Source organism: Cynocephalus volans, chromosome 12, assembly GCF_027409185.1.
Source record: "Cynocephalus volans isolate mCynVol1 chromosome 12, mCynVol1.pri, whole genome shotgun sequence".
Taxonomy (NCBI): Eukaryota; Metazoa; Chordata; class Mammalia; order Dermoptera; family Cynocephalidae; genus Cynocephalus; species Cynocephalus volans.
In genome coordinates, this window is record NC_084471.1 from 66,439,505 (window position 1) to 66,461,545 (window position 22,041).

General features: G+C 38.7%; 1 protein-coding gene across 1 annotated transcript in view; it reads left to right on the forward strand.

Moving 5' to 3' along the window:
- Positions 1 to 16,338, forward strand: part of LOC134360671 (uncharacterized) — a 95,467-nt gene extending 79,129 nt beyond the window's left edge. The window contains exon 4 of the mRNA XM_063075337.1: positions 16,275 to 16,338. The gene's annotated coding sequence lies outside the window, so the exon portion shown is untranslated. The remainder of the gene's footprint in view (positions 1 to 16,274) is intronic.
- Positions 16,339 to 22,041: the final 5,703 nt, after the last annotated feature.

The following is a 22,041-nucleotide window of genomic DNA, read 5'->3' on the forward strand; positions in this document are numbered from 1 at the left end:
AAATCTTCAATTATAAAAAAAAAAAAAAAAAAAAAAAAAAAACCACTTCAGTTGTAATGGTCGATGTGTCTATTTCTCCTTATAGTTATGGTCGTTTTCGCTTTATGTATTTTGATGCTCTGCAGTTTGCCAGCTATTTATTTATTATTATTATATTATTTTGATGTATGAACCTTTTATCTTTATGACCTATTTCTCTTTTTTTTCTTACTATTCCATGTGCTAATGTCTACTTTGTCTGAGCTTAACACAGCACCTCTGACTTCCTTAGGACTTGTATTTGCACGCTACATCTTTTCCCACCCTTTTACTTTTAACTGTAACTCTATATTTAAAATGCATTTCCTGGACATAGCATATTGTTTGATCATGCTTTTTTATTCTATCTGACAATTTCTACCTTTTAATTGGAATGTATAAATCATTTATATTTAATGTAATTATCAATGTAGCTGAAACTAAATCTATTCATTCTATCTGTTCTTTGTTTCCCCCTTCCTCTTTTGGATTCAGTAAGTTTTAAGATTCCATTTTTATCTTTACTACTGGCTTAATAACTATACCTTTTTATTTTATTATTTTATTGGTTGCTTTAAGGTTTGCAATATCCATCTTTAACCATCAGATTCTATATTCAAACAGTATACCCCTTCATATATAATGTAAGGACTTCATACCAGTTTACTTACATTTCCTTTGGCTATTGTCGTTGTACATTTTACTTCTATGTATGTTATAAACCCCACAATACATTGTTATTATTTTTGCTTTAAACAGCCAGTTATCTTTTATAGAAACTTTTAAAACAAGAAAAAGTCTTTTAATGTTTACCCACATGTTTACCATTTCTGGAACTCTTGTAGGCCCAAGTTTCCATCAGTATCATTTCCTTTATTCTAAAAAATTTCCTTTAACACTCAGAATTTATTAAGATTCTGTTTGTCTGGAAAAAAGACTTTATTACACCTTCATTTTGAAAAACACTTTAACTGGATATAGAATTCCAGGTTGGCACATATTTTTCTTTCAATACTTTCAAAATGTTCTTCCAATACCTCCTGACTTACATTGATCCTGACAAAACATCTCTAATAATTCTTATTTTTGTTCCCTTATATTTAATATAATACATCTGGCTACTTTCTGCAGCTACTTTCAGATTTTCCAGCTATTTGATTATGATGTGCTTTGATGTAGTCGTCCTTATGTTTAACCAACTTGAGGTCATTGAACTTCTTAAATTTGTAGGTTTATAGTTTTTATTCAATGGGGGGAATTAGCCATTATTTTATCAAGTATTTTTTTTCTGTATCATTACATGAATGTTAAACTACTTGATATCGTCCCACTGGTCACTGAGTCTGTTTATTTTTAAACAAAAAGAAAGTATTTTTTCTCTGTGTGCTTTCGTTTGTATGGTTTGTTTCTGTTTTCCAGCTCACTGGTCTTTTCTTCTGCAGTATCAAATCTGCAGTTAAGCCCATTTAGTAAACTCTCCATTTCAGATATATTTTCAGCTTGAGAAAATCCATTTAAAAGTATCTTCTTTTGTCCTCTTTATGTTCTGTCTTCCTTTATATCCTTATATGCATTTATAATCACTGTTTTAAGGTCATTGTCTAGTAATTCCATCATCTTTGTCATTTCTAGGTCTGTTTCTCTTGACTGATTTTTCTTCTATTTATGAATCACAACTTGCTGCCTTTTTGCATGTCTGGTAATTATTTATTGGATTCTGACATTGTGAATGTTACATTGCTGTTTGGACTTTTCTGTCTTCTTTTAAAAAGTGTTGAAGGGGCCGAGCCCGTGGCGCACTTGGTAGAGTGCTGCGCTGGGAGCGCAGCAACGCTCCTGGCCGCGGGTTCGGATCCCATATAGGAAAGGCCAGTGCACTCACTGGCTGAGTGCTGGTCACGAAAAAGACAAAAAAAAAAAAAAAAAAGTGTTGAAGTTTGTTTAGCAAACACTAAGTTACTTGCAGATAGGCTTTATCTTTTTGAGGCTTGTTTTTAAGTTTTATTAGGGATAAGTCTGAGCTAGTTTAGCTTTAATAATAAGGCATCATCTTTCTTGAGTCCCTACCAATTACTTCAAATGTTCAATGATGTCTGTCTTCTCTGGGTGGGTGGAATTTGAATGTTTCCAAGCTCTGTGTAAACTCTGGGAATTGCTCAGCTTACCCTTACTTGCTGTTTTTTATTTGCTCAGCATCATGAGGTTTTACTCTACCCATGCACAGATTAGTATTCAGAGATATCAGGAGGCTCTATACAGATTCCTGGAGCTCTTTCTCTGCATAGTTCTCTCCCCTCAAGTATTTCGGCACACAAGTTCTAGCTGTCTCAGCTTTCCTAAACTCCAATTTCTATCTCCTCAACTCAGAATGACCACCACGCTCTGCTTGATGCCCCCCGCGCCCATTGCTGTTTGAAAATTGCCTCCAGGTTGGTGGGACTGTAAATTGGTGCAGCCACTATGGAAAATCGTATGGAGGTTCCTCAAACAACTACAGATAGAACTGTCATATTATCCAGCAATTCCACTGCTGGGTGTATACTCAAAGGAATGGAAATCATCATGTTGAAGGGATTCCCGCACCCCCATTTTTATCACAGCTCTATTTATAATAGACAAGAGTTAGAATCAACCTAAATGTCCATCATCGGACAACTGGATAAGGAAAATGTGATATATATATACACAATGGAATACTACTCTGCCATAAAAAAGAATGAAACACTGCCATTCACAGCAACATGGATGAACTTAGAGAAATCATGTCAAGTGAAATAAGCCAGGCACAGAAAGAGAAATATCTCACATCCTCAGTCATAAGTGGGACCTAAATAATAATAATAATAATAAAAAGAAAGAAAGATACAACAATCACAATAATACATTGAACTTTCAGAAAGAGAGAACAGAACTGAGGTTACCAGAGATGGGAAAGGGGGAGGGGGAGAGGAAAGGGACGAATTGGTAAAGGGCCATAAAAAATGATTGCATTGTGTAATGTTGAACAGACTAATTATCCTGATTTGAGCATCACATATTACACACAGGTAATGATACTCAACTCTGTACCCCCCAGATATGTACAATAACTATGTTACACAAAAACAAAAACAAAAATGAAGAAAATTGCTTCCGGGTTGGAAGCAAGAGAGATTTGTTTCCTTGTTTGTTTCCCCTCTCTCAGGCATCACAGCCTTGCACCGCCTCTTGTCCCAATGTCTAAAAACATGTATGTGTGTGTGTGTGTGTGTTCCAGTTGTTTATGGTGGAAGGACAAGTTCCATATCAGTTACTTCTTCATGGCCAGAAACGAGAAGTCTTATCTGGCTCCTCGGTTTTGTTCTTCATATTTTATATTCTGTAGTTTCATTAACATGTGTGTAGCCTTTTTTGTTTGTTTTTTCATTTTTTAAAAAATTTATCTTGCTTGGGATTCACTAGGATTCTTAGTGTCTTAAATCAGTTTTAGAAAATTCTCAGTCATTATTTCTTCAAATGTTGCCTCTGTTCTATTTTTCTCTCCTTCTGCTTTGGAACTTTAATTATTGTGTAGTAGGTCTTCTCAATCTATCCTCCCTATCTCTCAACTCTTCCATATTTTCATATCTGTCTCTCTCTGTGGTATATTCTGGGTTTCTTCTGACCTTTCTTCTAGTTTACTAATTCTCTCTTGAACTGGGTCCAATCTGCTGTTAGGTTCATTCTACTTGGTTCTGTTTCAAATCTAGTAGATCACTTTTTATATTCTCTGCAACTATTTTCAAGCTTGTATTATAATATGTGCCTGACAATTTCAGTCTCTGAAGTCTTCGTGAATCTGTTCCTGCTGTCTGTTGTTTTTGCTGATTCTCACTCATGGTACCTTCTCTTTCTGTGTGCTTGCTTATTCATTGTTTTTGAAGAATTACTTGTGGACATTCTTGAGGCTTGGGATGAAGATGTCTTTATTGAGGGAGGATTTGCCTTTGCTTTTGCCAGCTGCCTTAGGGGAAATACTAGTCTTGAGTCATTTTAAACTAAATTCAAAGTTTAAGGTTCTTTTTGACTACCCAGGTAAATGTAAACTTGGGCTGCAAATCAGGCTGGCTTGGACTTTTCGCCTTGCTCTGCCCAACACCAAGGAGATGTTCTTATAATCCTTTGGAGAGGTGGCAGAGGCAGTAGGTTTACTTCTATTTCACTCTTACCCTAAGGGGATAACCCTTTGATTTTTCATGTTATGTGGGGAGGGTCTCCTATTATATTCCCCACTTTGAGCCAGTTCTGAGTTTTAACTTGTGAGTCTAGCCATCAAAACCAGAGTTCAAGTTTGCTTTTTATCAGCAATTACCTTCTGCTTAAAAGTGACCTTTTTGTTCCACTTACCACTTTGAGTTTTCACTTTCCATTAGATTTTGTCCTCATATTTCCTTACTACTTCTCAGCTCTTTGATGCTTTTAAGGTGTTTTAAATATTTTATCCAGAATTTTTAGTTTTCAGCAGGAAAGTTGATTCAAATAACCCAGCCTGTCATGTTCCCAGAAATTCAAGTCTGCTTTAAAAAAAAAAAAAAAAAAAAAAAAACAGATTCCATCAAATGGCCTCTGTAAGCAATCTAAACTAGCATTAATTAGGTTTTTTTATTTGGTGGAGGAGGGGATTGTTTGTTTTTTGTTTTTGCAGGCTAATGTGTCTTCTCCAAAAAGTAACTGAAAAAGTATTCTATAATATGAGACTTTGTAAGGATTCAAATATAAAACACCTTCTTCTTTTCTGAGAAATCATTTTGGGAAGATAACATTTCACCTTACATTTAGGCATATGTGGTATATAAAGGCTGTTTGACAATACCTAACATATAGCAGGTATTTAATAAATATTAGTCTTTTCTTCCTCTCTCTCTTCTAGCTCTTCAGGGACTCCCCCTTTTTAAAAAAATCTAAGTTGTCTAACTGCTTAAAATAATGTAATTCTATTCCTGCTCAGGATAAGTGGCATGGTTAGTGTGACATTTCTGTAAGTCTTCTCTAGTCCAGAGTGGTAATCACATAAATCACACACACACATACATACACACACACACACAAACACACGAGACCACATAGTCTTATAAATTACTGCTTTTATGGCCTTTTATTTTACAGGGATTGTTATGAAGCATAATGATCATTATATCATAGAAGAAACTTGTTTCACTTAAAAAATGAAGACTGGTATCAGGTAGAAATAGTCTTCTTTTCTACTCATATAGGACTTGGGAATTTCTAACAGAGAAATGAATAAGAACTTAATGTAGGGTCTTTCTTCAGTCACTTGAATGAGGGTGGGCCAACCTTTCCACAGAACAACACATGCACTGCTATGATGTGCCTGTTGGCCATTGCACTGATGTGCAGAGGATATAGGGCTTAGGCCATAGCCACTTCCCTACCCTTTGATACACATACAGCAATTTTTGTAAGATTGCAAGAGGATAAGGAGGTGCAGCAGCCCTTCCCCATCCTCACTAAAATTCCCAATCATTACCACCAGCACTACAGCCACATAAAATGGAGATTTGTCCCTATCAATTATGTCCTTTAATTCATTCTTCCTCTCCAAAATTCTGTGATTTCCCTGCTTGCAGAGTTCTGTCCATGATATTGGAAGAGACCAAGAAAGAAAAGAAAGCACGAATTCAAAAGATTTTTTAAGTTAAAGAATTCTTAGGGATGGCCTAATTCAATACTTCCTTGTCCAAATAATTAAAGTGAAAGGCCAGAGAGGTTATGAACTGTCCAAGTTCCAGATCCATGCTAGAAGATCGGATTCCTGACTTCCATGCTATTACACATCCCATTGTCCTATGCTGCTGCTTTTGTGAGTGCCCCTCAGGGCTCTTCTTGTCTATACGTCATATTTGGAGACTGTGTAGCAAGGGCAGGTCTTGAGTCCAGCTGAGTGAAGTTCTTTACATTGTTGCTATGGGAATTAAGAAGGGTTGGGACTATACAGGGAATGCAGAGTTAGGAAATGCAGTCTAAGAGAGAGAGAATGGAACGGGGTTTGGAAGTAATGGAAGGTCAGGACTGATGAGAGAGGGAAAGGCATTTCTGGGAGGAGAAAACTGATACTGAAGTCTCAGGCCAAAGAAAGGATCAGCTGTGGTGGGGGGTGAGGCACAAAAACAGCAGTGACAGAAATACAGAATACTCAGGCCAACCCATGGCTCACTTGGGAGAGCGTGGTGCTGACAACACCAAGTCAAGGGTTAAGATCCCCTACTGGTCATCTTTTTTTAAAAAAAAAAAGAAAGAAAGAAAGAAAGAAAGAAAAAAGAAATATGGAATACTAACTCAGGTCAACAATGTTCAGATAATGAGGCATATTTTAAATAACACTCTTTTTCTTCTTCTGGCAAAAGGAGAATATGGGACCAAACTAACATTTGAGAAGCATTGCAAAAGAACTAAAACACTTCTAGATGGAAAGTTATAAGAGGGACATGGATCTTCCTTTCCACAGTGAGAAGAAATGGGCTAGAACTGCCATAGGAAATTAAGATCAGACAACAGGGGCAATCAGCTGTGCACTTTAAACTGAAAGAGGCCCAAGAGTCAGGAAATCTTGAAACAAGGTCTAAAGGAGACACCCTTCAGACTGGGATGAGTTAAGTTCAGTCCTGCCTGGAGGCAGAGGGAGGGATGAAATGTCCTGTCATAGAGTCTAGAAGTCTGGATCAGGGCCGATTCATGGAAACAAAGCATCTCATTATGGAAAGAGGTGGAGAACAGCAGGAAAAATCCCCAGCCTATTTGCCTGGGGCTTTGGAGCAGTGCAGAAACTTTCTGGCTTGATCAATTTTAGATTCTGGTTATTACAGAAAAAGATTTCAGTTAAACCAAAATGAGAGGATTTCCCATTATACTGCCATGGAGCTTGGATCTCACTTGCTGGAGAGTTTAGCAACTTGGAACAGCTAGCAAGAACAATTTAGACACTACTGGGAGTGGAAATAGAGAGAGGGATAAAAAAAATTACTAAATTTGAAAATTTAGGATTCAGCTCTGAGGTCTCAGAGCTTGTTAGAGAGGACTGGTTAAGTGAGGGTCCTCCCAGCCTAGTGGCTATGCAAGAACTCGCTTCTGGGAACCCATGGTGAAGGCTGGGTGTGTCTGAGTGTGTGCTGAATTCCTGGCTTCAATTACAGACTACCAGGCGGCTGAAGAGTCTGTCATTGCTGGTGTCATCATATTTACAAGATTCATAGGTCCCCTCTCCTGTAGGATCCAAGGATGAGGGCCTCTCTGCACCTGCCATCATCTCCCACCACTGTGCACCATATATAAAGAATCTGAGCACTGAAGGAGGTAGAGGTGAGGGTCTCCCTGGTGTGTCCACTCACTCCACCAAAGGAATAAGGAAATGATAGCTTGGAGAATTTGTACTGCACTTCCATCGCCCTGGTCATGGCCTCCATATGGGATTGCTCTCATTTTCAGATGATCTTAAAGAGAGAGAGATTTTTACTTATCTAGAATAGAGTCAGAAGTATGGATAAGAGGGTCTCTCAACCTTCCTTTCTATTGAAATACTCTATGATACTTTTCTGGTCTATGAATTGTCCTCTGCCCATTAAAATCTTTTTAAATTCTTCTCCTGCCAATGTTCTGGGAGACTCAAAAGACTGTCGGTGCTCAGTGGGACTTCTTCAAGTAATTGTTTCTAGGCTCTGACCCTGGAGATTCCATTAGAGAACTGAGAGGCATGGGGAATCAGATTCTCCTCACCGAATGAAACTCCCAAACAACCAGCCTCACATTCCTCTCTGACTCATGCTACCAACCCCCCTCCCCCCACTGTGCCCTGCAGGTCACTGGGCTTGGGCTGGGAACCCTGCCACATCTGGGACAACTACAACTGGAATAAGATGTCTGTCCTGATAGCCAGGACTCACTTCCTCCCATCCTTAGCCCTGGATCATTCCCTGGCCCATGCTCCAGGTATTATAATAGGATGCTGCCAGTGGTGGGAAGAGGACAGCCAACAAGGAATCTACCCTAAGGCTGCCAGCCTCACCAGAGAGAGCAGATCATAGTCTCTGTGGCTCGTCTCTGATTCCTCCCTTTGCCATAGCATAGCAACCTCCCAAACCCTGAGAAGGAGGCACTTCTCATTATCCAAGCCAGTGGATGAGAGCAGAGGAACACGTAATTCTTTATTTATTGAGTGCCTACCATGCGCCAAGTCCTGTGCTAAGTGGTCAGTATACAGTGGTGCACAGTAGACATAAGCCTTGCATGTTGCTTACTATCTAGTGGTAGAGGCCACTTTTAAGCAGATTCACAAATGTAGTTAGTTCCACACACAAAAAAGATACTTGCACAAAGCCACTCATACATCCATGCCATCTGTGTCTATCCCTGATGCTCTTTTTGACTCAGTGTTTCTACAAAATCTGCAAAAATCCACAGAGTGAGTAATCCGCAGATCAAGGAAAAAGAGCTGAGAGTCTAACTGCTACTTATAGTCTTTTTTTTTTAATTTTATTTTGTCGATATACATTGTGGTTGATTATTGTTGCCCCTTACCAAAACCTCCCTCCCTTCTCCCTCTCCTCCCTCCCCCCAACAATGTCCTTTCTGTTTGCTTGTCGTATCAGCTTCAAGTAATTGTGGTTGTTATATCTTCTTCCCTGCCCCCCGGGTTTTGTGTGTGTGTGTGTGTGTGTGTGTGTGTGTGTGTGTGTGTGTGAATTTATATATTAATTTTTAGCTCCTGCAAATAAGTGAGAACATGTGGTATTTCTCTTTCTGTGCCTGACTTGTTTCACTTAATATAATTCTCTCAAGGTCCATCCATGTTGTTGCAAATGGCAGTATTTCATTCGTTTTTATAGCTGAGTAGTATTCCATTGTGTAGATGTACCACATTTTCCGTATCCACTCATCCGATGATGGACATTTGGGCTGGTTCCAACTCTTGGCTATTGTAAAGAGTGCTGCGATGAACATTGGGGAACAGGTATACCTTCGACTTGATGATTTCCATTCCTCTGGGTATATTCCCAGCAGTGGGATAGCTGGGTCGTATGGTAGATCTATCTGCAGTTGTTTGAGGAACCTCCATACCATTTTCCATAGAGGCTGCACCATTTTGCAGTCCCACCAACAATGTATGAGAGTTCCTTTTGCTCCGCAACCTCGCCAGCATTTATCGTTCAGAGTCTTTTGGATTTCAGCCATCCTAACTGGGGTTAGATGGTATCTCAGTGTGGTTTTGATTTGCATTCCCCGGATGCTGAGTGATGTTGAGCATTTTTTCATATGTCTGTTGGCCCTTTGTATATATTCCTTAGAGAAATGCCTACTTAGCTCTTTTGCCCATTTTTTAATTGGGTTGCTTGTTTTCTTCTTGTAAAGTTGTTTGAGTTCCTTATATATTCTGGATATTAATCCTTTGTCAGATGTATATTTTGCAAATATTTTCTCCCACTCTGTTGGTTATCTTTTAACTCTGTTAATTGTTTCTTTTGCTGTGCAGAAGCTTTTTAGTTTGATATAATCCCATTTGTTTATTTTTCCTTACTTATAGTCTTTTAAGGAGTTCTCCACCACCTTGTACAACAACAACGCTCACTTACCAAATATAACAAAACAAGAGATTAAAGGTTACTGTCTGGAAACAGCCTCTGGTTTTGGGAACACCAAATAACTCTGGGGGAGGGGGTGAGGTATCAGATTAAAAATAGGGGAATCACATGAATTTCCGTGTTCTAAATTGGGAGACTTTCAGCTCCTCTTACATTTAGGATTTATTTGGATTTCACTAAGTGCATTCATGACAAAACAGTTACTAGAGTATTGCTTTCTTTAAAAACAAAAAAAGAAAATCGATAACAAAATAGCCCTTTTTTAGCCCACTGCCTTACACACAAACCTCAATTCGCTCTTTACAACTCAATGAAAAACAGGCAGTCAGGGATATCCGGATTGTTCAGTTAAGTCTCTACTAGGAAAAACGGAGACAAAGAGGAAAAAAGAAAGAATAACAAAAGGAAGAGAAAGAATAAAGAACTGACCGCATTTCAGTACGACATTGGCTATTCATCTAGATATAGAAATCATATCAAAATTGGTCACAAAATTCCATTTGCACATCTAGGTTAAATAAACTTCAACTTCACTTCCTCAAAACCTTTCCTCTCTGAAGTAGAAGAGCAAAAATATTTTTCTTGAGGAACAAGAAGGGTATTCAGCCATAGGGAAGAAAAGAGGGGTTCAAGTCACCCTAGCTACCTCTCTCTGTATCCTATTGTGAAATCACTGAATCCTAGGCCTGAAGACAGAGCTTTGGGGGTCTCATCTATTCCACTGTCTCCAAAATCATGCAGACAGATGGTAACTGGCCCCATTCTTCCAGCTCCTCAGATAAAGGGACTGCACAATTTCTTTCACTCAGTTAAATTATCCACTCTGTCGGAAAGTTCTTCTTTGATAACTCTATTCCTTCTTTCTCTAAAAAATTTAATTACGTTCTTGGTATTTTGTCTTTTAAATCTAAATATGCCAAAGGGAAGAGGTAGGTACATTACAATATTTACCCCCTTATTCATATTTAAACATTCTCCTTCTTTCTGCTTCAGGGGAATTCCCAGCAGGGGTGGAAATATAAAAATTGGGGAACCCAGAGCTGGGACTCTCCTCACTTGTGGTCAGTTAGCATAACTCAGCCTTGGGAGGCCTTCCTATAGCAGGCTGGGAAAATCCAGAGACAGTTTCTAGGTGGTATTTCCTTCCCTCAAGATGGTCACTCCAGAAAGGTAAAGGTCAATGAAAGTTTCTTTGCTTTACCATGAAACCCTGTTATATGGGAAAAATGGGTAGACTGAAGGATGCAAGAAGCGTGTGTCTGGGTAGATTAACTTCTATAGGTCACTCTATGATTCCAGAGTAGAACTAACCAAAATGAAACAGGGAGCCTATTTGAATAAATAATTACAGCTGAAATTTAGACAATATTCTATAAAAAGCTAGACATTACACTTACATTATAATTGGTTTTTGTTCTTTACCTCATGTTAGTAGAGCACCTTAGTCAGATAGCAGTCAGAGTTCCAAAAGCCCTAATCCTTTTTTCTCAAAAGCTAAGAGAAAGAATAAAAAGTTTAGCCCTCCTGAAATTATTTTATTTACGTCCCTGCTGCCAGCCAGGAAGACACATCCTTAGGTTGGTCATCTAGGTCCTCTACCAATTCCACCCTAATTTCTCACCAAACTCATTTCTTTTTACTTTCCCTACTTAGACCTTGTGCTTAAGCCAAGATAACCCATTCCCCAACCCCCACAGCCACACTCATTTCCACATTAAAGCCCCTGGTTGGACAATGTCTCTTATCCCTTAGAACATCTTCACAATCTCTATTTCCCACAGTCTCCAATTAAAACCCAGCTCAAATCCTTTTTCTGCAAAGTCTTCCTATATTAACTCCAACTAATTAAGATTACTTCTTCGCTCCAGTTTCACCTAACCATTTAGTTTCAACTATATTTAATTGTATAAGCCTTCACATGCATGCACACGTGTGTGTGTGCGTGTGCGTGTGTGTGTGCGTGTGTGTGTGTGTGTGTGTGTTTGTATGTGAAAGAGACAACATGTGTGTTCCCATAGGATGTTGGAAGATTGGAATATCTAGTCTCCCACCACTCCTTAGGGTTCTTCAGTAAATGCTAAAATTATGTTTGAGGCAATCTAACTGTTCATCACAGAATGAGACACAAAACTACTCTTCATAAAGTTCTGAGAGATGGACCATTGACAAATAGCAATGCTAAGAATAGGGAGAATGGTTAACAGAGAAGAGAAATCCTAATTCTGTACTCCATCAGACTTCCACACTTTCAACATTGTTTGGGAAGATTTGATTAAGTAATTTCCAGTATCAGACCAATATCTAAACTCCTACTCAGAAAGAGCACTGAGTATAAGCTCTCTCCAGGGACAAAAAATCAGAGTGGTGCCTAGCACATAACAGGTGCTCAGCCAGCATTTGTAGAAGAAAGAAAAATCTGAAAGGAAGGACTGAGCATAGAAGAAAGGGATCAAGAGAGTCAATAGCTTCTAAATCTCTCTTTATTGTCACTCGCTAAAGTTGCTTAACTTTCTAAGCAAGAGAAAGCCAATGATTTCTCAGACTGGGGGGAGTGGAAACCCTGGGGATGAATACAGAGCTCATAGGAAAAGTAATATCAATATGGGGGAGTTCCCTGTATGATGGAAAACAAGATACAGATAAACACAGAAAATCAATGCTGGAGAGGATGAGAGTTAAAGATGTTTCTGGAAGCTAGTCAGAGAAGACTTTCTGGATGAGGAAGAGGAGATAGTAAACTAGAGTTTGGCAAGTTTGGCAAGAAGGAAGCTATAGGATCGACCATAGTGGAGAAGGACTAAAGATACGAGTGTGTGGACCAACAGAAATGAGAGGGAGTAAGCACGAACAAGGGAAACAGTTTAGCAGTTTGCCTTAGAATAAAAAGACTTTGTTGGAAGTCAGGAGAATTGAGATGGTGGGGGAGTGAGTAGTTGATGGGAAAAATTGGTAAGAGACCTAGGAGGTTTAGATTTGTCTAAAGTATATGGAACATAAGCAGTCAAAAGCCATTTCTTCCTTCACCTCCTACCAACAAGCAAATAGGAGCAGTACTGTCAGCCCTTCCTTAGGCACCTGACAGGAAAAGTGCTGTCAGTGACATTATTGTAGCATAAAGCAACAAGCTTGGTGCCAAGAGTGAAATGAATACCTTTAAGGAAATATTGTTCTTTTTGCTGCCCTACAAAATCCTTAAACTGATTCTATTCCCAGAAATCAGTTTCTTCTCATCTTCAGCTGCCTCTCCCTTGATCCTGGTTCCTCCCTGAGTAGACTTGCACAGACTCCCTTCAAAAACCTTTTGCCAAGCAGGAGAGATCATCTCAAACTAGTTCAGAAACTTTCCAAGGATGAATCTGTTTTCAGGCACCTTGAATCAATTCTCAACCTGCCAGTTCCATCATCAGTCTAACTTATATTATTTTAGATATTCTAGTTTTATCATAGATAGAGGTGAGAATACCCAGAGACTGATTTGTACAGAGCAAAATGGTGATATGATTAGAGAAGCTACTATAAGAACAAAATAAACATAAAAACCTGGCTCTGTTATCCAAATTAATTTGCATTTCTTGAGCAACTTCTGTGCAAAGCATTATGCTAAGCCCAGGAATATAATGGGATGTACAGTTTAAAAACATACAAGTGCCACCTTCCAAAAGCCTAAAACTAGTAAAAGAGACAAATACATATATAAGTGATTCTAGTACCAAGCAATGTTACAATAGAGGTTCAAATCATGTGACACTATTGTTGGGGAAGAGACAGAAATAGTTGTCACTAGAGACACTAGGAAGTACTCTTGGAGAAGATTTTAAGCTGGGCTTTGAGTGAAGAGTCAGATCTTCACAGGTTGAAGAGGAAAGGAATGACATTCCAGACAGAAAGAACAGCGTGTGCAAAGGTCTGGAGGTAGAAGAGCATAGAACAAGTTCGAGAACCCCAAGTACACCTGTGACATTGTAGTCTGTTATGTAAAGGGATGGAAATGCACATATAGGTAGTGTCATTATGGAGGGCTCTGAAGACCAAGCAACAGAGTTTAGAGTTTATTCTCTGTGTCTTGGAGAACCCAGTAATTAAGATAGATGTACCATATTTCTTTGAAATTTCCAGATAACTGACTTATTTTCTGAAATGTAAGAACCAACAATCTTCTAGCTATCACAAGGAAATGAGATTTCCCACAGACTCCATCATGAAAGCTGCTGTCTTTATCAAGTTCATGTGCATTTTTACAACTCCACTGATATGAACATAAAAATGGGAGACCAAGAAAGAGTGTAAAATCTTCCTCTTGAGAATGCCTTTAACAGAAGAGACATTTTTGTCTTTTTAGGAAGATGATGGTAATAGTCTTTCTCAGTCAGGAAGCTCATTCAGATGGACACGCCAAGTCCCTTCATGGGCACAGGCAGAGAGCAGGACACAGAGATAAGCTCAAACAGTGTATTGTTGAGCATCTATACAATAATGGAGTCCTCAGAGCCAGACAAAGCTAATTAAGGAAGTTTTCTGGTGGAAGTGAGTTTAAGACCAGGTATATAAAGAGGAAATGGACACAGTTGATCAGGGAGGACAGAGAAACACTAGCTAGGGTTGGAGGAGGAGGAAACTGGCCTGCATAAATGTTTGGAGACAAGTACGAGCAAGCACATGTGATGAGTGTCATGTGTGGGAGACAGAGAACAAGTGAACCCAGCTGGACTGGAGAGTCTGTAGCAAGAGCTAACAAGGACTTGGTCCATAGGGAGGCCACTGTCCAGCACAACAGCCTGGGTCAATATGGACGCTACAGCCCTGGCCTCTCGAGAAAGAGAGGTAGGAATTTCAGACTCTCTTTTCCCCTTATATTTTCATGAGATGCAGGTTACATTCCTAGTTGTTCTGAAACATTGACTCATCCTCCTGTAATGACTGTGAATGTCCTAGGGTATGATGCTCTCTGTTGTACTAAGGGACAAAGTGAGGCCAAGGCAAAGGAGGCTACTAGGCCCAAATTCAAATTATAATTAAAAACTAAGTTCTGCTTGGGCGGAATCTAAATTCTTAGGATTCCTCTCATCCTCCTCCTCTACCTCTGCTCCCCACTGGATATCCTGGATGTTGAGTTCTGCTTAAGCCAGGGGAGGGAGTGGTCAGATGTGGAAGTAGAGATTATTGCAGAATAACTTCAGAAGGCCTGATATACTTTGGGTTAGCTGCCCTAGGCTAATGTACAACCTTCTCATATCTAATCCCTTCTAGATTCACATATGCAAGTGGCCACAATAGAAATTTCCCAAAAAGTCTGAAAGCTAGAAACTGCTCATTGACCATTCTGAGTAATCAGTGAAGCCATGTTGGCCCTAAACTATGAGGGAAAAACTGACTTCAATTTTGCTGAGTAGGGCAAACCTTTCATAGAGCCCAATTGCAATTAGAAGCTGGGGACCACGGCGTCCCTGAAACCTAGCTGGAGAATCTCTCCCTCATGTTCTCTCTAAGCACCACATTCCACCATAGAAGACAGTAAAAAAGAGATTGCCCCACACCCTTCTGTAGGAAAAAGGTACATTTTGGGATGGTTTGGAGGCATCAAAATGGTAAGCAATTTTAGGGTACAATTAAGACCTGGCTGCTCAACCCTACAATAAATTACCATCAAAGGCACTCACACGTCAATAGGGGAAAAAAACACATGTGCTTGCAAGACGATGTGTGTTTGATGCTCATAAAAAAGATAAAAATATAGGTCATCATCATGTAACGAGCTTGTAGGTGTCAGAACGTGTGCTGTTGGGGGAGGTAGGGGAGGGAAATGGAGAGAGATCAGCAAACCAAGAAAGAGCTGGAAATCAAACTTCAATCCCCAAGTTCTTCCCTGCTGCTGAAGACAGTGAGCAGGCAGTGAGGGGGCACAAAAAGACCCCTCCTCCATGGTTCACTCCTTGGTACAGCCCCTTTCCTGCTCCCCACAGCTGGATTTCCGACATATTAATCACCTCTCCCATTTTGAAATCAGCCGGTCAGGCTATTATTCAAGCATTGTTAATGACACCATCGGCCAAGGTATCAATTAGGCAAGTTGGGATAAGAAGAGCAGAGAGTAGGGCTGGCCAGAGAGCAGAACACAAGTCTGTTTTGGTGTAGGTAACCCACATGACAGCAAGGGATCTTAACTCTCTGACTTCTGCTCCCCTTAAAGGTAACTGCAAATGCACCAAATTCTTTAGTCAGGACCTAGGCCAAAATGCTACATCATAGTATCCCCTAGCTTGCCCCTCAGTTTACCCTTAACTGGACTTCAGCTAGCCACATCAAATCACTCAGGATGTGCAGGCAAAAGGCCTCAGTTAACCAGCTCTGGGGCAGAGCCTGTTCCTGTGGTTGGGGCCCGGTGTCAGAGGAGGGACTGCTTCCTCAATCACTTTTCTGCGGACTACCTTGGATGGAATTTCTTCTCCTCTGCAACAACACAACAATATACATTCTGAACTTCCTTTAAAATGTGGCTAAACATTTTTTCATCCAGGAAGCTTTTTTTCAAATAAAGAAGGTCTTTCTATTTGTTAATTCTTTAGTTCTTAAATCTGAGTATTGTTTCTCCCATCAGACTGAGTTTCCCAATGACCGCAGCTAATTCTTTTTTTTTTTTTTTCCTAGATCTCTCTGCCTCCCTCACCTACCCATACTTCTCTCTGTCAAGAAAGGCTCTGTTCAAAGGGGCTGTTCAGAACAAATGGGTGTGACAGATACTCAGGTCACTGAAATTTGGTTTTTGGAGGAAGGAAGAAAACCATGACTAGAATCAAAGCTACAGCACAATAGGAGTCAACTCAGTCATCAAGATGTCCAAGTTCCTTCCCATTTATACTTAGAGAGGTTTTCAGAGCATTTTGTTCCTAGACTCCAGTCTTCTTGAGTCATTCCCCAACTCCTTGTCACCTTTCCATTCTCCAGATGAACACAAATTCTCCATGGCTTTCTTTCCACACCCACCAATTATCCAGATGTGGGAGACTAAAGAATGCCAGGAGGTCAATGTTTCATATTTTTAATGTCTCCAGACCCAAAGAAGGAGACTGGGCCAACACAGTTCTGAACACCACAATCAAAACTAGAAATCGCAATAAAAAATATTCAAGTTTGGAGTCTTGAAGATAAAGTACCTACCTAATTACATGGGCTAGGAAAGTGAACAGGCTTCCCAGGCATTTCTCAAAAGACTTAGCAACTTGGATTCCTTTTTGCCCTGTTCTCTGCTCTTTCTTTCTCCTCTGAGATCCTTCCTGTAACTTTTACCCTAAACTCCAAACCACTGAGCTAATAGAAAAATAAATAAATAAACTTCCAAAATAAAATAATCAGGATTTTTAGATGGAAACAAAAAATTTTTTCCAATTATTTGGTTCCCTAATGGTGGACACTGTATTATAATTTTTTAAAAGCTTTATTAAGACATTATTTACATACCATATAATTCACCTATTTAAAGTGTATACAATTCAATGGTTTTTAGTATCTTCACAGAGTTGTATAGCCATCATCACAATCAATGTTAGAATATTTTTATCACCCCAAAGAGAAAACCCATATCTATTAACAGTCACTCCCCACTTCCCCCCAATACCCTAGTCCTGGGCAATCACTAATATATTCTGTCTCTATAGATTTGCCTATTCTGAACAACTTATATAAATGGAATTACACAATATGTGGTCATTTGTGACTGGCTTCTTTCAGTCAGCATGCTTTCAAGGTTCACCCATGTTGTAGCATCAATACTTCATTTCTTTTTTATTGCCAAGTAATATTCCATTATATGACTCTTCCACATTTTATTTATTTATCCATCATCAGTTGATGGACATTTATGTTGTTCCACTTTTCAGCTATTACGAATAATGCTGCTATGAACATTCATATGCAAGTTTTTATGTGGATACATGTTTTCATTTCTCTTGTGTATATACCAAGAAGGGGAACTGCTGGGTCATTCAGTAACTCTAGGTTTCACATTTTGAAGAAATGCCAAACTCTTCCAAAGTGGCTGCACCATTTTGTATTCTCACCAGCAATGTGTGAATGTGAAGGTTCAAGTTTTTCCACATCCCCATCAACACTTATTGTTATCTTGTTTTCATTATTATTATTACAGTTATCCTAGTGGATGCGAAGTTGTATTTCATTGTGGTTTTGATTTGCATTTCCTTGATAGCTAATAATCTTGATCATATGCTTGTGCTTATTGGCCATTTGGATACCATCTTTGGAGGAATGTCTATTCAGATCCTTTGCTCATTTTTAATTAGGTTATTTGTCTTTTTACTATTGAGTTATAAGAGTTCTTTACATGTTCTAGATATAAGTTTTTTATCATATATATGACTTGCAAATATTGTCTCTCATTCTGCAAGTTGTCTTTTCACTTTCTTGATGGTGTCACTTGAAGCAAAAAGTTTTTAATTTTGATGAAGTCCAATTTATCTATTTTTCTTTTTTATTGTACCTTTATCTAAAAAACCATTGCCTAATCCAAGGTCACAAAGAATTACACCTATGTTTTCTTCTAAGAGTTTTATAGTTTTAGCAATTACATTTATGCCTTTGATGCATTTTGAATTCATTTTTGTATATGTAGTGTGAAGTAGAAGTCCAATTTAGTTCTTTTGCATGTGAATATCCAGTTGGCCCAGCACTGTTTGGAAAGACTATTCTTTACCATTGAATTGTACTGGCACTGATGTTGAAATCAATTGACTGAAAATTTGAGGGCTTATCCCTGGACTCTCAATTCCACTCCATTGATAAGGATATATCTATCCTTATGCCACTACCACACTGGAGCTTTATAGTAAGTTTTAAACTCAGGCAATGTGAGTCCTCCAACCTTTTTCTCTTTCAAGATTGTTTTGGTTACTTTGGGTCCCTTGGGTTTCTATGTGAATTCTGGGATCCACTTCTTTCTGCAAAGAAGCTAGATGGGATTTGATAGGGACTGTATTGAATCTGTAAATCAATTTGGAAAGTACTGCCATGAGCATGGGATGTTTTTACATTTATTTAGGTCTTCCCTAATTTCAACAGCATTTTGTGGTTTCTTGGGTATAAGTTTTATACTCCTTTTGTTAAATTTATTCCTAAGTATTTTATTATTTTTGATGCTATTGTAAATTGAATTGTTTTCTTAAACTCATTTTCAGATTATATTACAAGTATTATAATTTTCTTTTAAGCACTATAGTGATAAGCATAATTATTTACAGAGCACCTGCTTGGTGAAAAGTGCTCTACTAGGTTGAATGAGAAATAAAGACTATAAGACGTTTCCTAAACTCAAAGAACTTACAATCTAGATGACAAGAAAGAATGCTGTACACATATTTCCATTTATAATTTTTTGAAGGGACTTCAAATATTTTATTTTACTTGATCTGACAATACCATTCATTCATTTAACTCAAAAATATTTATTGAGTGAGTAGTATGTGAAAGCACTGTGTTAGATGCTGGGAATTAAATGGAGAGGAAAAGAACACAATCCCTGCTTTCCTAAATATTGCTATCTATTTAGGAAGACAGACATTATCACATATAAATTATAAATTATGATAAGTACTATAAAAGAAAAGCACTTTGAATAGTAAGTAGGGAGAGAATTATTATACCCATTTTACAGAAGAGAAGACTGAGGTCCACGAGAGTTTTAATACTATGAAAAGGATCAGGCCCTTCAGCTTTAACACTGAGCTATTTGATTGGATGTAGAACATTTAGGTTTTTATTTCCCTTCTTTCAAGGAAAAGGAAGAAGAAACATGATCAGGAGGGATTCATGTCCTCCTGTTCCAACCAGGTCAGGACACTTTGGCCACCAGCCTCGTTCTGTTGGGCTCAAGCAGAGAAACAAGTAGTCTATGGAGGAGGATATGATGTGGTCCCCATGCTGTGCCTGCTACCCCATTGCTGTAAGTACACAGTGATTTTAAACTGTTTTTCAGCACTGGCAGAACTAAGCCAAATGGGTCATTTCATATTATTTCACTTTCTTTCAGGTTCCAGCCTCCTCAGTACTAGTCAACCTGCCCTAACTTTTGCAGAAACTAGTCTGGAATTATAAATACTCTTCCAAATAACTTAAAAATACTTTTTAAAAAGTGTCACAGAAAATTGAGGAAGGACAGGATTATAGAGAACTGACAAATATTTTATGAATGGATTACAGAAGGAAAACCCTGATTTTGTTTGTTATATATTATATACATACTGGAAGGAGGAACAGAACATTTTCTTTAAACAGAGAAGTAAAGGCCTGGTATTGGTGCAGATCTTCTCCTAATTTCATCTTGACAGGCAGTGACATGGCCAAGCCACAAAATGCAGGAGCAGATCCTAGACCAGAACACAGGCCTCTTGACTCCTATTAAACTGCTTTTGCCACTGCATTTCAAGAGACCTAGTAAATTCTTAATCGACTCATTGAATAAACATGGCACCATAGTTAGGACTAGAAGATATAAAGGTGAATAAAATAGAGTTCCAGTTCTCATCATTTGCTTGTCCTTGAGAATCCATGCCTATCCCACACCTCACCCCAAAAAGTAGGTTAGATTCTGTTCCTTTGTGCTTTAGTAATACCTTGTGCATTATTTCTTTCACTACACTTAGCACTCTGTCTGGGATGCTAATGTCTTATTTGTTATTATGTCAGTTTCTGCCACTAATACTGTGAGTACCCTGTAGACAAGGATTTTGTTCTTTTATACCCCAGAACCTAGAACAATGCCCAGTACATTGTAGGGGCTCAAAAAAACTTTACTGAATGAGTAAATGAGTAGGGGGTAAAATCCACCTTGCCTTACTTCACTCTGTTGGCACAGACCTACGTAATATGTGACCATTCTCCCAGGAGAAAATCAGAAAGCTGATATGTCCACACAATGATTAATGGCACCACCATTAGTGTGGATGACACCATTAGTGTGTATGACACAGGGCAACATCCTTGAAACTCACAGAGCAATTTTGCTCCCTCTTCCTATACACCCATGACAAAGTGGAGAGATCTGAATTTAAGAAAATCAATAAAGTTGGTTTCATGTTGTACCTATTTAATAAAATGGGAAGTCTAAGACCAAAAAATTCAGAAAGCTCCCTTTTATTTTATTTCATCCACAAGTAGTCAATCTTGGGTTTGGACAGGGTTGTTTTTTTCCAAGGCCAGGTTGTTTTTGTCTCCTCATCTACCTCATTTTGGTTTTGCCAATAAGTTAAGAGAAAGCAGTTAGAAGAATGAGATGCATATTTAAAGCTAAGTTGTTATAGACCCTGCCCAGAGAGAAAGAGAGGATTCTTATTAAAACTCATCTATATTCTTCTTCATAAAAAATCTTCATAAATGGACCTGTAAAGCAGAGTCTCAGGAGCCTCTGTTGTCAGCTGAGCCCAGCCCAGACCATCCACAGGGGACAGGAAGATGGTAGTAGATGGCTTCCTTCCCACCCCCCGTTGTCCACTGTGTACCCTGGGCCCCAGCTATTAGAGGCAATTTGGAGAGACATAGTTACAATATCTATTCCAGTTTCAGATACAGAATCAAACTCTATTTCCAGATAAGCAGAAATGTCACAGAAATCAGACGAGGATTTTGTAGTGGTTTGTAAACAATTCTTTTGTCAATCTCTCTGGGACAGAAGCATACCTCTACGTATGTTAGTATGCATCTATATATATGGATAATGGGTGCTGGTCTATTGTTGTCTCTGGAGACCACTCAGGTTCACTTCTTCCCCTCCATGGACCATTGAGCGGCTGCCAGTCAAGCCCAGAAAGAAATGAGGGTCAGTTTGACAAAACAGTGAGTGAATGTGTACATGTGTACATGCAAGCATACCTGTGTGTGTGCCTGTGTGTAAGAGAAGAGGATAAAGAGACATTGAGATCCTGACTTCATCACGAAGCCAAACTGAAAGTATCTTTCTTAGCTATTTCTTGGTTAGTTTCCCACTCTTCCTCCCTTCCTGAGTACAGATAAGTGAAAGTGGGCCTGAAGGTCCTACCTGCTGCACCTCAAGCTGACACACCTGCATCCTCAAAAGCAAAATGAAGCACATTCAACTGGTTCAAATTATTAGGGGTCATATCTATATGGAACCAAATAAGTGAAGGTTTTTGAACTGGATTCCCATAATCAATAAACTCACATTATGTAAATCCTAAAGTACCCTGAGTCTGAATTGCCCACTTTGCCTATTTACACAGATTCAGTACCCTCCTTCTGAAAAAGTTAATATAGATAACAACAAACATCTGTATACAAATTAGAAAACACAGACATACTTTATAAATCTAAATACTTGGAAGCATCAGGACATTCATAAAATTTTCAAAAATAATATGAAAATAACTATAATTCTTTTAAAATATGCCTG